The following is a 16,249-nucleotide window of genomic DNA, read 5'->3' as shown; positions in this document are numbered from 1 at the left end:
TAGAGGAGAGCGTTTGCCCAGTTGGCTGGCAAGGCAATATGTGGTGGTGCGACCCGTTAAGGAGGGGTCTTGGCTGTTGCATTATGATGGGCTGCCAGTCACGAAATACCAGTTTCGTTGGATGCTGAGTCGTTGTTTGGCGGGCTTGGGCCTCCCACCCACTGCTTTCGGTACCCATTCCTTTCGCATAGGCGCAGCGACGTCGGCTGCTGCGGCGGGTTGCTCCAGAACTGAAATCCAAGCGGTGGGGCGATGGAAGTCGTCAAGTTACAGACGATATATTCGCCCCGTCACATGAGAGGTCGGTTTGCGCTTGGGGCTTTGTTTAAATGGCAATGTATTACGTTGTTCCAGTTCTGTGATTTTATGGTGTTGTGCGTCTGTTGGTGTTCCCCCTTTTTTATCCTACTCAGGGATTAGCTACTCGCCGTTGCTGGCATGAGTCGGCAGCGGGGGTCTGGAGTTATTTGCGATTTTTTGCCTGACTTGACGGACTGAATTCTAATCTATAATTCGGCTAATTTGGTCTAATCAGAGTCCCTCAGCAGGTCTTTACGTTTCACCTCCAGCTGAGTTATTACATGTGTTTCCCATTTTATATCCCCCCCCCCCTTTTTTATTTCGTTTGTTTTATTTGATCCTTCCCCTTTGTGTCTTTAATTGCGCTTTAAATTGGCAACGGAACATGGTGCAGTCGGCTAGGCCGTGACTGCTGCAATGGCGAGATCTAAAGTTTTCTTTTTTGGCAGATCCTTCAGTATAAACAATTAATAAGCCTCTTAGTAATCAATTCTACCCCTCTTTTTCCCTTCAGGATGGTTCGGAGACTATTTGCCCATTTGGGTGGTTGGCCACTCTTACATTTACTGGGCGGCCAGGTTTGTGGCCTCGGAAGGGTCTCAGGCATTGCTAGGAACACAGGGTGTCAGATGGCTTGGCTGGCGAGGAATGATGTGGGGTGAGCTGAGGAGTAGGTTAGTGAGTCAGGCCAGCAAGCATGGAGTCCCTAGGGTTTTGGTTGTCCTTCTAGGTGGCAACGACCTGGGGAAGAGGACATCCTTGGATCTGCGGTGGGCCATGATACAGGATCTGGCAAGTGTGACCGCGGCATGGACCAATTGTGTGTTGGTTTTTTCCATGATGGTGCCAAGATTGTGTTGGAGGGGTGTGGCGGATGGTCGCCAGATTGATGAGGCCCGGAAAAAGGTGAACGGAGCGGTGGCAAAGTGGGTGCTGTCCCACGGTGGGAGGGTGGTTCGCCACCCGAGGATACGGTTCAGAGACAGCCACCTTTTCCGGCGCGATGGAGTACATCTATCCAATGAGGGGATGATGTTTTTTCTGGAGGATCTAGGTTTCGCTTTGCAGGAGTTAGGGTAGGTTTATGGTGGCGGTGCGAAAGACTTTGGGGCTGAGTCTTTCGCTGTTGGCGGAAAAGAACGGCAGTTTTGTATTGTAGGGAAAACTGTAGTGTTTTTTACAGTTTGTTGTGGTTTAGGTGCACTCACCTCCATCGACTTATGGCCGCTTGACCACCCGTCCGGGAAGGCAGCGGCAGGGCACCCAGGAGCGGTGGGTAGTCACTGTGGGGGTTGAGTTGTCACCTATTACCGGTTTATAGTAAGTTTTAGTAAATTTATAGGGTTAGTTATTTAAAGTTAATTCAGATTAATTGAGCCGTTCTTTTGGGCCGCCACCATATGCCAGCTGGAGCGGCATATTAAATTAATTTCTTTATTACAGGTTTCCTAATGGATAGGGACAAATAAATAGCTAGCAATTTTCTGCCAAAATTCAAGTCTCAGTGTCGTTATTTCTGGTTCTAGGTTATGAATGCTTTACTTTCAAAGAAAGGGGTCCACCAAATATCACTAAGATGTTTAGGAGAGAGTATTGACTGCATAGGAGAGGAAAGAGTTAAACATCTGGGGAGGGGTGGACCTAGCTGTGAGGAAAGTACAGCCTTCTTTAGGGGGAGGGTTTGCTATATATAGGGAAGGAGAGGCCATCTTAAGTCTCTTGGTGATTTGCTTTCCCACCCTCCCGCCCTGGTATTAAGAATTTGTGGCACGTGGGCTTTGGCTTTAAGTTGTTGGCTGTTTTCGTTGGCTATTTATTGGCGGAAAAGAACGGCAGTTTTGTATTGTAGGGAAAACTGTAGTGTTTTTTACAGTTTGTTGTGGTTTAGGTGCACTCACCTCCATCGACTTATGGCCGCTTGACCACCCGTCCGGGAAGGCAGCGGCAGGGCACCCAGGAGCGGTGGGTAGTCACTGTGGGGGTTGAGTTGTCACATATTACCGGTTTATAGTAAGTTTTAGTAAATTTATAGGGTTAGTTATTTAAAGTTAATTCAGATTAATTGAGACGTTCTTTTGGGCCGCCACCATATGCCAGCTGGAGCGGCATATTAAATTAATTTCTTTATTACAGGTTTCCTAATGGATAGGAACAAATAAATAGCTAGCAATTTTCTGCCAAAATTCAAGTCTCAGTGTCGTTATTTCTGGTTCTAGGTTATGAATGCTTTACTTTCAAAGAAAGGGGTCCACCAAATATCACTAAGATGTTTAAGACATCATTATAGCAAAATGACTTTATTGATCTAACATTGCATACAATCTGCATTTATAATTTCATTGTATGGTTATATGGTTTTCTTGGAATGATATAAGATGTGTTTTCTTTTTTGAAGTTGAACAATTTTAAATTCCTTATTTTCTAAATTGCTTTAGCTCTAGAATGCCACTTTATCTTAGAAAATAACATTTCTGAACTATTTCTGTGTATTAGGAGTGAGTGAAAATCCATCTTCATTTCTGAGAGGAATGCTTTCATACCTTGCTTTCAAAGTGTTGTCGTCTTCACACCGGTGCCTTGCAGCAATGCTTGGGTTTTATGTTTATTTGCAAGCAAATTTGGCAAATAATAAATTCATAGAAAGCAGTCAGGTTCTTTTAAGTTTTGAGGATGAATGTCATAATATGAAAATCTGTATAATGTTTAGTGCATTTTTTTTTATCTTTAGAGAACACCATTTGAAGTGCTTTGATGAAAACTTCTTGATTTTGTAGAACCTGTAAATAAGTTATCAGCTGTCACATGTCTTAGTGTTCCACCGTCATCAAAAGATTCTCAGATGCCTTTGTTCCTGTTTCCGTCAGCTCAGAGCCCCAAATGATGGCTTATTCACTGTAAACAAAGATAATGTAGTGTTGTTGGCATAGTCGTTCAGTTAGGCCCTAAAATAGATTGATTGGAACAACTTTAGTCATCCAAATTTGTAACTTTGTTGGTTTTAAGTAGTTCTGCTCAAATTCATATACAGATCAATGTAAGACAAAATTGATCATCCAAGAAACACCACTAACAATGACTTAAATACAGTACATATGAATTTACATTTTCTGTTTAGACTAAAATATGGTTCCTAGCACCTCCTAGGACAAGGTGAAAAGTCCGACCTTCTTCTGTGTCAGCTAGAGAGTACTTGGCTACATCCAGAGAGATCTCTTTATAACAGTGCTTATTAAATTAGTAAACCATACAGCAGGGGTATTCAACATATGGCCGTCCAGCTGATGTGGAACTACACATCCCAGCATGCCCTGCCAATTTTGCTATTAGGCATGCTAGAACTGTGGCATGGCATGCTGGGATGTGTAGTTCCACAGCAGCTGGATCACATGTTGACTACCCCAACATGCAACCCAGAAAGCTATAGATATTACTATTGATATTATTAGTATTGTTGTTGTTTACGCAGCGCTATGCAGAGAATATTTGTCATTCATATCACCCCCCTGTCCCATTGGAGCTTACAGTCTGATTTCCCTAACATATAAGTGAACATGTACAGAAACACTGGAGTTCATTTTACAGAATCCAGTTAACATAGCAGTATGTGGAATAGTATATAGAATGTGGAAGGTGCACCTGGTGGAAACCATCCCAAACACAGGGAGAACGTACAAATGCCACACAGATAGGGCCATGTTCAGGAATTGAATTATTGACCTCAGTGCTGTGAGGCAGAAATAATAAACCATTGTGCCAGCGTACTGCACAGATATGCTTTGCTGCCTTTACAGGCTGTTTTACCCAAACATGACCACAATTTTCTGAATTATTTATACAATTTTATTGCCAGATTTCTCAGTGGATACTTTGGAAGCTGATGAAAGTGCTGAATAACAGCTGGGTGTGAGAGTATGATATTAACTGATACTGAAGAAAGTTTGAGGTAGAAGTAATTATTGCAATTGTCTCTTTGTCCGTTTGCTGTTTCTACATTATAATATCCCCAATAGTGTCTGTCTGCTCCTTAGACTGTCATGCATTCGTCATCAACATATGGAGGAAGACAAAAGTGGGTAAAAGTGTAATATAGTTTTATTTGGGACAATATAAAATTTACACAGATCCCCAGCAGCGTACTTTTCGGGATGGTGTATAATGCACACCAAGTCACATTTGTACAGATGTAATTCTCTGGCATCTCCCAGGAACAGAAGTCCACCGTTCGAGTTTGCTGTCAGAGTGGGTCTGCTGTCAGGGACGTGTGTCCTCACCTACGCGTTTCGACTCAATGGAGCCTTTTTCAAGGTGACACGTTGAAAAAGCCTATATCGATCACCTCCATTCCCCCACTCTCCCACTCCCATTGGAGTTGTCTGTGCATACCCTGTCTGTGCATACCCTGTCTGTTATTGTGTTTATGTGTTATCTACTTACATTATCCAATAACATATGTACTGCTCCAATATATTCTGTTAGCAGGTTTTGCTCAACAGGTGCAGTCACCAAAATTGAAGCGGGTTGATACCACACTGTAATTTTTCCTCAAGACAAATACATAAATTGTATCAGGTTGGGAACTCTCACCTCATGCAGGGTGGGATGTACTAACCATTTGCGGTACATCCTGCCACACATTGTATTGATACTAATTGCATACCCACGGAGGTGCTGGTAGAATGTGGAAAGAAGCCCATAAGCTTCTATTGGGCAATAACAGCAAAAGCTGGTGCTACCCTCCGCACCAAGGGGGTCATTCCGAGTTGATCGCACGCTGCAACTTTTTGCAGCCCGTGCGATCAACTAGACGCTGCCTATGGGGGAGTGTTTTTTTCATAGCAAGGGTGCGATCGCTTGTGCAATCCTGCTATGCAAAAAAAAGTTTTGTGCAGAACAAGACCATGGTATGTGTTACTTACCCTGTGCGTTGAATCCAGCGTTGATGGTCCCGGAATTGACGTCAGACATCCGCACTCCAAATGCCTGGACATGCCTGCGTTTGCCGCACCACTCCCAGAAAACGGTCAGTTGACGCTCCGGAAAGCCTTCCTCCTGTCAATCTTGCGGTCGCCGCTGCGACCGCTTTCTTCATTAGCGGGGTCGCTGCGGGCAATGACGCGCCTGCACAATGATGCCGCAGCGCATGCGCAGTTCTGACCCGATCGCACGGCTACAACAAAGCGTAGCATGCAAATGGGTCGGAATGACCCCCCCAAGGTCGCAGCGTCCAGGGCTTAGTACATAAGGAAAATGCGGCCAAAGCCCAAAAACTGACATTTGGCCACATTTACACTGATAAATACAGGAATTAACAGTGCCTAGCATACTAGATAGATAGATAGATAGATAGATAGATAGATAGATAGATAGATAGATAGATAGATAGATAGATAGGTATATCACTTTGACAATTATATTACTTATATTGATAGGGGCCCCCAAAAGTTTGTTGCCAAGGGGGCCCCATAAACGTTAATCTAGCCCTGGTTGTCAGTTGAGGGGTTCGCATTGTCTATTGTGCTTTTCTTGTTTCTCATCCATGTATCTAAAAAATTAGAGACAATCTAGCAAACCCAATGTCATAATATGATTGCCAATAGAGTGCTAATCGTGATCGATTTCCTAGGGCCAGAAACTAGCACACTACCTATAGTTATAACTCTCCAAGGGCCAGGGACTAACTAGCACAGTACCTGTAATTATAACTCTCCCAGGGCCAGGAACTAGTGCAGTACTCGTAATTATAACTCTCCCAGGGTCAGGAACTGGCGCAGTACCTGTAATTATAACTCTACCAGGGCCAGGAACTAGCACAGTACCTGTAATTATAACTCTCCCAGGGCCAGGAACTAGCACAGTACCTGTAATTATAACTCTCCCAGGGCCAGGAACTAGCACAGTACCTGTAATTATCACATGACCAGGGCCAGGAACTAGCACAGTACCTGTAATTATAACTCTACCAGGACCAGGAACTAGCACAGTACCTGTAATTATAACTCTCCCAGGGCCAGGAACTAGCACAGGACCTGTAATAATAACTCTCCCAGGGCCAGGAACTAGCACAGTACCTGTAATTATAACTCTCCCAGGGCCAGGAACTAGCACAGTACCTGTAATTATAACTCTCCCAGGGCCAGGAACTAGCACAGTACCTGTAATTATAACTCTACCAGGGCCAGGAATTAGCACAGTACCTGTAATTATAACTCTCCCAGGACCAGGAACTAGCACAGTACCTGTAATTATAACTCTCCCAGGGCCAGGAACTAGCACAGTACCTGTAATTATAACTCTCCCAGGGCCAGGAACTAGCACAGTACCTGTAATTATAACTCTACCAGGACCAGGAACTAGCACAGTACCTGTAATTATAAATCTCCCAGGGCCAGGAACTAGCACAGTACCTGTAATAATAACTCTCCCAGGGCCAGGAACTAGCACAGTACCTGTAATTATAACTCTCCCAGGGCCAGGAACTAGCACAGTACCTGTAATTATAACTCTCCCAGGGCCAGGAACTAGCACAGTACCTGTAATTATAACTCTACCAGGGCCAGGAACTAGCACAGTACCTGTAATTATAACTCTCCCAGGACCAGGAACTAGCACAGTACCTGTAATAATCATTTTCCCAGGGCCAGGAACTAGCACAGTACCTGTAATTATAACTCTCCCAGGGCCAGGAACTAGCACAGTACCTGTAATTATCACATGACCAGGGCCAGGAACTAGCACAGTACCTGTAATTATCACATGACCAGGGCCAGGAACTAGCACAGTACCTGCAATTATAACTCTACCAGGGCCAGGAACTAGCACAGTACCTGTAATTATAACTCTCCCAGGGCCAGGAACTAGCACAGTACCTGTAATTATCACATGACCAGGAACTAACATACTATTTGCTGTCATAGTTATCCCAGGGCCAGGAACTCGCACATTGTATGTGGTAATTCACTCCCTGAGCCTGCCTGCACATGCTCGAGATCCCGCATTGTAGCACTACCCATTGATCATTTAGGCTACATATAAATGGTGACTCTCCAGCCTTATAGCAGACAAATGTTTAAACTCAACTTTAAAATTGTTCATTTATGTCTTAAGCGATCCAGAAGGACTGTTACTTTATTGCACTTACTATTTTTGTGATGCACACAGTTATAAAAAGCATATGATATTACTAAATAGAAGGAATGGTATATAATGTATATCCTGTTTTTCTGCTTTGACATAAATCTGTTTATATAGCTCATAACGTTGGTGTATGAAATGGCAGATTTTTTCCTAATGAAATGTGGGATGTTTCAGCTGCTTTAATCTCTCTCTACCAGGCATTGTTTTTTTCTATTGAAAGAAATATTATAACCTATGTATTTTCATAAAATTTACTTTTCTTCCAGCTAATACTTTTAAACTAATCAGCCCACAGACATATGTGCACCCATATTCTATTTAGCGGGAAGTGTTAGTACAATGGGCCTAATTCTTCATGCCCCAAGGCTCAAGAGGGCATTTTTTCGGGAATTTCCTTGGAAGCCTGGCTTTAGGGGTTCCTTGACCCCTCCTCAAGGGGGGGGGGTACTGTTAGGCGCCGGGATCCGCTCGTCGGTGCGGCCTGGCGCCTAGCAACCAGGGACGCCGTACGCGGACAGCCGCCGGCTCCCTGGCAACGCTGGACGCCGGGCGCACTGAGCCGCACGGACCCTAGCAACGGGGACGCCACTGACGGACCGCGTTCCCCGTTGCTGGGTCCAGGGTTTAATGAACCTACACCTGTTTCCTGGCCGTGCAGCAAGGCAGCTGCACGGCATGTAGGTAATTAGCCCTGTCAGCACCTGATTGGAGGACTCCTGTTCATATGCACTCTCAGGGCTTCTCACAGACGCCGGTAATAGCTTCCTGCATGCTGTCTCTGTTTGCTGAGAGTCTGTTCCAGTCTTGCTGTATCCGGTCATTCCAGTATTCGGAAGTCCTGAACTCGGAAGTTGTCATCTTATTCCTGGAGTCCTGACTAATCACTGTATAACATCCAGTGGTGTTCGTGAGTCGCGGCTTTGCCGTGTGTTGCGGCTTGTCCGCTTTATTATTTATTATTTGTGTTTTGGAGCATTTCGCGGAGGGTTCCGCTTCCACAGGTCCACTCTGGTATCCAGCGGTGCTGGGTAGGAGTATTGGACAAGTGGATTTTGGTTGTCCTTTTCCCTGGCGGGTTTCCGCACATACTTCAGGTTTTGTTAGTTAGCTTGTTGCCCCTGGCCTGTTGTCAGTCAGAGGTCCTCTTGTTATCATCCTGCCTCGGATTTCCCTTTGTCTCTCACTAAGACCGGGGGGCACCGGAGTTGGGCAGACATAATCCGCCCTTCAAACGTGGCTGCCAGGGGCTCAAGAAACCATAGTCTCGCAGGGGATTTCCGATAGCACGGGTGAGACAATAGAGTTAGGGCGCCAGGGGCAACTAGTCTTTCCTGCTCCCGTTACCTGCATTCCATTCCAGCGCTCTGGTCCTTGTCATAAAATCTCCTCCGGTCGGGAGTGCTGGAATCATAACATTATTACCGGCCCTACCAAAACTTAAAATTAAACGGAGTTTAATTTTTTCTTATTCAGTTTTTGTAAGAAATTGTCGGCCTCATGAATCCAACAGGGTTAGGACCAAATCCTGGTCAGCTCTTAGTCAGTCAGATTCAAGAACTTACTCAGATGGTTCAGGATCTTTCCCTTCGGGTGAAGTCGCAGGAAGATCTTTTACGAACTTCCCCGAGGGTAGTTCCTGAACCAAAAATGCATTTGCCTGACCGTTTTTCTGGTGATAGAAAAGAGTTTTTTAATTTTAAAGAATCCTGTAAACTTTATTTTCGTTTAAGACCGATCTCCTCGGGTACTGAATCTCAGCGGGTCGGGATTATTATTTCTTTGCTCCAGGGGGATCCCCAGACTTGGGCATTTGGTTTAAAAGCAGATGATCCGGTGTTTTTGTCAGTAGACGCTTTTTTTGGGTCTTTAGGACTGTTATATGATGACCCTGATAGAGAGGCATCCGCTGAAGGTCAATTGCGCGCTCTCAGACAGGGTAGGAATCCTGCAGAGGTTTATTGTACGGAGTTTCGCCGGTGGTCGAACGACTGTGGCTGGAATGACCCAGCCCTGCGCAGTCAGTTTCGCCTCGGCTTATCAGAATCTATTAAAGACAGTCTCCTCCAGTATCCCGCTCCTGAGACTCTCGATAAACTCATGGAGCTTTCTATTAAGATTGATCGTCGTCTCAGAGAGCGGAAGGCTGAAAAAGGAGCATCGGTCAGGTCATCTCCATGTGTATATTCCATCCCTGAGGACATAGAGGAGCCCATGCAGATGGGTCTCTCCCGGTTGTCTCCTGAAGAGAGAGCCAGAAGGCAAAACTCTGGTCTTTGTTTGTACTGTGGGGGTAAGGGACATTTTGCTCGTAATTGTCCGAATAAGTCGGGAAACGCCTTGACCAGGTGAATTGTGAGGGGGTTCACCTAGGTCTGCAGCTTATCTCCTCGAATAACTCCCTTTTAGTCCCAGCTAAGGTTTCCTTTGGCAGCCTCAGTTCCTCGGTGTCGGCTTTTGTCGACAGTGGAGCCGCAGGAAACTTTATGGATTTAACTTGGGCTAAGGCCTTAGGCATTCCTCAGTTATCTTTGGGTAGGTGTGTCACCATGCATGGCTTAGATGGGACTCCACTGTCCAATGGGGTTATTTCCCTCTGTACACCCCCTGTACTACTTACGGTAGGAGCTCTTCATTCTGAAAAAATCGAGTTCTTCCTTACCCATTGCCCAGCAATTCCAGTGGTTCTGGGTCACCCTTGGCTGGCCTTTCACAATCCCACCATTGATTGGCGGTCAGGGGAGATTTCTCAATGGGGTGCCCTCTGTGATAAGGAATGTATTTCGTTTCCAGTCAGAATAGCTGCTGCCATTCCTGAACTCATTCCCGTGGAGTACCAGGAGTTTGCTGATGTGTTCTCCAAGGGCAATGCAGACATTCTGCCTCCCCATCGGCCTTATGATTGCTCCATTGAGCTAATTCCTGGTGCCGCATTGCCAAAGGAAAGGTTATATGCTTTATCCGGGCCAGAAACTGCGGCCATGAATGATTATGTTAAAGAGAGCCTAGGGAAAGGATTTATTAGGCCATCTAAATCTCCTTTAAGTGCAGGCTTCTTCTTTGTGGAGAAAAAGGATGGCTCGCTCAGACCTTGCATTGACTATAGAGCCCTAAATAAAATCTCAGTTAAAAATACTTATCCTCTGCCGCTGATTTCTGTCCTCTTTGATCAGCTGCGTTCGGCTGTGATTTTTTCCAAAATTGATCTAAGAGGAGCGTATAACCTCATCCGAATCAGGTCCGGAGATGAGTGGAAGACAGCCTTCAGTACTCAGTCGGGTCACTACGAGTACCTAGTGATGCCGTTCGGCTTGTCTAACGCTCCAGCAGTTTTCCAGGACCTCATTAACGATGTGCTCCGTGACTTCCTAGGGAAATTCGTGGTCGTTTACTTAGACGACATCCTGATTTATTCTGACTCTATTGAACAACATGTTACCCAGGTGCGTCAGGTTCTTCAACAGTTACGTGAGAATCATCTATATGCCAAACTGGAAAAATGCGAGTTTCATGTCACGGAGGTATCTTTTTTAGGGTACATTATTTCCCCTCGGGGATTTTTCATGGAACCAAAGAAGCTCCAGGCCATCCTTAGTTGGGCGCAACCCACCAATTTAAAAGCAATTCAGCGCTTTTAAGGGTTTGCGAATTATTACAGGAGGTTCATTCATTCTTTTTCCGACCTGGTAGCTCCCATTGTGGCCCTGACAAAGAAAGGAGCGGATCCTACCAACTGGTTGCGTGAAGCGGAGTTGTCCTTTCGGGCCTTGAAACAAGCTTTTGTCTCGGCTCCAGTCCTCAGACATCCCAATCCAGGATTGCCCTTCGTTGTGGAGGTTGATGCCTTGGAGGTTGGAGTAGGGGCTATACTATCTCAAAAGGATCCAGAGTCTCTGGAACTACATCCTTGTGCCTTTATGTCCAGGAAATTCTCCTCCGCTGAATCCAACTATGACGTTGGTAACCGGGAATTACTGGCAATAAAATGGGCTTTCGAGGAGTGGAGGCATTGGCTGGAGGGAGCAACACATACCATTTCAGTATTGACTGACCATAAGAATCTGCAATACATCGAATCAGCTAAGCGGCTGAATGCCCGGCAGGCTCGTTGGGCTTTGTTCTTTACTCGTTTCAAATTTATTATAACTTTCAGGCCAGGTTCCAAGAATACCAAGGCAGATGCTCTGTCACGCAGTTTTCTTCCGGTTCATGATAACAGTCCTGTTACTCCCATACTTCCATCTTCAGTCATTTGGGCAGGCCTCACACAAGATTTATTTACCCAGTTAAAACAGCTTCAACACCAAACTCCTGGAAATACTCCTGCTGGTCGTCTTTACGTCCCTGAGTTCTTGAGAGCTACTGTTTTGACTGAGTTCCATGATAACAAAGTTTCCGGGCATCCAGGGATCTCTAAGACATTGGAGTTAGTCTCCCGCTCAGTATGGTGGCCTGGTCTTTCTAAAGACGTTAAGGAGTTTGTTTCTTCATGTCAGGTTTGTGCACAGCATAAGGTTCCCCGTTCCTTGCCTATCGGGCAACTTATGCCCTTGAATGTCCCTCTCAGGCCATGGTCTCATATTTCCATGGATTTTGTGGTGGACCTTCCCCTTTCAGCTGAATGCAGAGTCATTTGGGTGGTAGTAGATCGTTTTAGCAAGATGGCTCATTTCATTGCCCTTCCCCGACTGCCATCTGCCCAAGGATTGGCAGTGTTGTTTCTCCGCCATGTTTTCAGACTTCATGGGTTGCCCACTGATATTGTTTCTGATCGGGGTCCACAATTCATTGCACAATTCTGGAAGTGTTTTTGTGCTTCATTAAAGATGAGATTGTCATTAACATCTGGTTACCACCCACAGTCCAACGGGCAAACCGAGCGAGTTAACCAATCATTGAAACAGTATTTGCGTTTGTACTCAGCCAAACTCCAGAATGATTGGTCCGAGTTTCTTCCATTGGCGGAGTTTGCTTACAATAATTCTTGTCATTCCTCCACCAACGTGTCTCCATTCTTTTCAGTTTTTGGTTTTCACCCCAGAGCTAATTCTTTTTTTCAACATTCCTCAGTTTCCTCGCTAACCTTAACCTCCCATCTCAGAGCCATTTGGAAAAAAGTGCACCTTGCTCTCAGAAAAGCGGCCTTTCGAGAGAAAATTTTTTCTGACCGGCTTCGACGTCCTTGCAATTTTAAGGTGGGAGATAGGGTATGGTTGTCGACTCGTAACATTAGACTTCGACAATCTTCAGCTAGGTTGGGACCCAAATTTATTGGACCATTTCATATCATTAAAAAAGTTAACCCAGTTGCTTTCCGGTTACGTTTACCAAAATCTCTTCGGATTGGTAATACGTTTCATTGCTCCCTGTTGAAGCCATACATTTCTTCCAATAAATTTCCTCGGAAGATCTCTCAGGGAAGATCTCCAGTGGATGTACAGGGACAACAGGAGTTCCTGGTGGAGAAGGTTCTCGATTCCAAGTTGTCCAGGGGCCGGCTTTATTTTCTGGTTCACTGGAGAGGTTATGGTCCAGAGGAAAGGTCCTGGGTCCTGGATAAGGATCTTCATGCCCCAAGGCTCAAGAGGGCATTTTTTCGGGAATTTCCTTGGAAGCCTGGCTTTAGGGGTTCCTTGACCCCTCCTCAAGGGGGGGGGGTACTGTTAGGCGCCGGGATCCGCTCGTCGGTGCGGCCTGGCGCCTAGCAACCAGGGACGCCGTACGCGGACAGCCGCCGGCTCCCTGGCAACGCTGGACGCCGGGCGCACTGAGCCGCACGGACCCTAGCAACGGGGACGCCACTGACGGACCGCGTTCCCCGTTGCTGGGTCCAGGGTTTAATGAACCTACACCTGTTTCCTGGCCGTGCAGCAAGGCAGCTGCACGGCATGTAGGTAATTAGCCCTGTCAGCACCTGATTGGAGGACTCCTGTTCATATGCACTCTCAGGGCTTCTCACAGACGCCGGTAATAGCTTCCTGCATGCTGTCTCTGTTTGCTGAGAGTCTGTTCCAGTCTTGCTGTATCCGGTCATTCCAGTATTCGGAAGTCCTGAACTCGGAAGTTGTCATCTTATTCCTGGAGTCCTGACTAATCACTGTATAACATCCAGTGGTGTTCGTGAGTCGCGGCTTTGCCGTGTGTTGCGGCTTGTCCGCTTTATTATTTATTATTTGTGTTTTGGAGCATTTCGCGGAGGGTTCCGCTTCCACAGGTCCACTCTGGTATCCAGCGGTGCTGGGTAGGAGTATTGGACAAGTGGATTTTGGTTGTCCTCTTCCCTGGCGGGTTTCCGCACATACTTCAGGTTTTGTTAGTTAGCTTGTTGCCCCTGGCCTGTTGTCAGTCAGAGGTCCTCTTGTTATCATCCTGCCTCGGATTTCCCTTTGTCTCTCACTAAGACCGGGGGGCACCGGAGTTGGGCAGACATAATCCGCCCTTCAAACGTGGCTGCCAGGGGCTCAAGAAACCATAGTCTCGCAGGGGATTTCCGATAGCACGGGTGAGACAATAGAGTTAGGGCGCCAGGGGCAACTAGTCTTTCCTGCTCCCGTTACCTGCATTCCATTCCAGCGCTCTGGTCCTTGTCATAAAATCTCCTCCGGTCAGGAGTGCTGGTATCATAACACAACGATGTGTTGTCTTTTATTGCTTGTTCAGTGGAATTACTGCGTTACCAATAACATAATGTTTGGGATTTTTTTCTGCTAAGGTTTTCTAAGATTCATATTACTCTCCTGCGTATGACCAAATCACAATTAATATACAGTACACTTAGCATAGACATTTATTCCCAGTAGTGACAAATTCATTGTGCCTAGCAATCAATGCTTTCTCTAAGCTGGACAACCTGAAAATTAGTATTTAAAAATGCACCTTTTTAAGAAAAATGTGTTGAGTATAGTTGTACTGATAAAAATACTCAATGTATACCATCAGGATTTTCCTCTGATTAAACTTTTACATTATTTCATTGCCTTAGTTTTGAAGGCAGAGAGCAACATGTGCTATAGGCTTACCCATATGTGACCCCTATTGCCCCTGATTTCAGCAGGCTGGTGATGGCCATGAATAGGTGTGGCTACAATACTTTAGGCTACTATGGCTATGTGGTCCACTCTCCAACTCCCTCCCCATCTGCTTAGCCTGGAAATTATGCATGCCTCTAAGTTATTACATCCATACCAATCTTCCTCACAACCTAGGCTGCAATTAATTCACTTCTAATTATATGGCAATTATGCAAACATGCCTTTACTGTGCTAATCCTATACTTTCATGTTCCTTCCCTCTCCTGTTCTACTCTACAGACATACAGAGTGTTAGTGTTTTATCAATGATGCCTTAAGCTGCTGTACTTTCATGTTCCTTCCCTCTCCTGTTCTACTCTACAGACATACAGAGTGTTAGTGTTTTATCAATGATGCCTTAAGCTGCTGACATCATCAGTTTGATTTTAAATAGCCCCCTACTTGTGTGTAGTTTGTATATTATCCCTGTGTTTGCATCCTAAAAATAGCCCTTGAGGAAATAGCTCCAGCTGCGCTTGGCACTCCACATTGGCCTTAATGTCAGATATGGTATTCCAAAGTAACATGACTTCTACAGGGTGATTTAAAAGTCGCAGTACACCCTTTTGTTTCATAAACTGTGCAGGAAATGGGAAAACTGAATACTCCAGTAAGGTATGGGTGAGGAGGGCTATCTTTTATGGTATGTACCGAACATGGGCGCCATCTTGAAATCAGCCATCTTGAATCTAAGTCAGTTTTTTCAAGTGGAAAGGGGGTCGTGTAACATGAAAACAACATCAGAATTTGCTGAAAAGTTTATTGCTGCAAACAGATTTGAAATAGCAGTTATGGTTCAAAAGTTACAACAATTCTTTTGTTGCAGGTAACTGAAGATGGCTTTAACAAAAGAGGAGAGAATTGAGGTCATTTTGATGTCTGCAAAATGAAGTTTCCGTGTCATAGCTGCAGGTTTTAACAACCCGCACCCAGAAAGACCTCCAATTTCACATAACACTGTCAGGTGCCTAATTTCCAAATTCCGATAAACTGGAACTGTGGCTGACAAGTCACAGAGTGGTCATCCAAAAAGTGCTTCTGACGAGACAACCTCAACAATGGTTTTGGCATCCTTCATGAAGAGCCCACAACGCTGCACACAACCTGACAGTGTTATGTGAGATTGGAGGTCTGTCTCTCCTCTTTTGTCAAAGCCATCTTCAATTACCTGCAAAAAAAGAAGTAGTAACTTTTGAACCATAACTGCTATTTCAAATCTGTTTGCAACAATAAACTTTTCAGTAAATTCTGGTGTTGTTTGACATGTTGCATGACCCCCTTTCCATTTGAAAAAACTGACTTAGATTCAAGATGGCCGATTTCAAGTTGGCGCCCATTTTCGGTACATACCCTAAAAGATAGCCCAGCCCACCTCACCCATACCTTACTGGAATATAAAATGTTCCCATTCCCTGCACAGTTTTTGAAACAAAGGGGTGTACTGCGGCTTTTGAATTACCCTGTACAATAACTTTCTTATAAATTAGAACATCATGCTCTTAATGACCTCCTAACATATAAGACTATCTTGATTCCTAAAAAAAGGTTTTTGATACTGCCAAAAAAACATACTTCTATTCTCTCATCTCTGCTCAGGAGTCTAAATAATACAGCAAACACCTTTTTAATACATTTAAATCTCTTCTCACAGCTCCCACCCCAATCCCACCAGCTGCTATCAGTGCACAAGATCTTGCTTCTTACTTCAGATTTATAAAATCGGACATGAAATGGTGTGCTTTACCTCA

General features: G+C 45.1%; 1 protein-coding gene and 1 long non-coding RNA gene across 2 annotated transcripts in view; one reads left to right on the top strand and one right to left on the bottom strand.

The window, feature by feature from the left end:
- The window catches only part of OTUD7A (OTU deubiquitinase 7A), a 461,376-nt gene that overhangs the window by 425,376 nt on the left and 19,751 nt on the right, over positions 1–16,249 (top strand). The window lies entirely within an intron of this gene.
- Positions 2,621–16,249, bottom strand: part of LOC134932130 (uncharacterized) — a 139,880-nt gene continuing 126,251 nt past the window's right edge. The window contains exon 3 of the long non-coding RNA XR_010179248.1: positions 2,621–3,242. This is a non-coding gene — a long non-coding RNA (uncharacterized LOC134932130). The remainder of the gene's footprint in view (positions 3,243–16,249) is intronic.

Source organism: Pseudophryne corroboree, chromosome 6 (genome assembly GCF_028390025.1).
Source record: "Pseudophryne corroboree isolate aPseCor3 chromosome 6, aPseCor3.hap2, whole genome shotgun sequence".
In the NCBI taxonomy this organism is placed as follows: domain Eukaryota; kingdom Metazoa; phylum Chordata; class Amphibia; order Anura; family Myobatrachidae; genus Pseudophryne; species Pseudophryne corroboree.
Note: the sequence above shows the minus strand (reverse complement) of the source record. Positions and strands in the feature narration are given on the sequence as shown.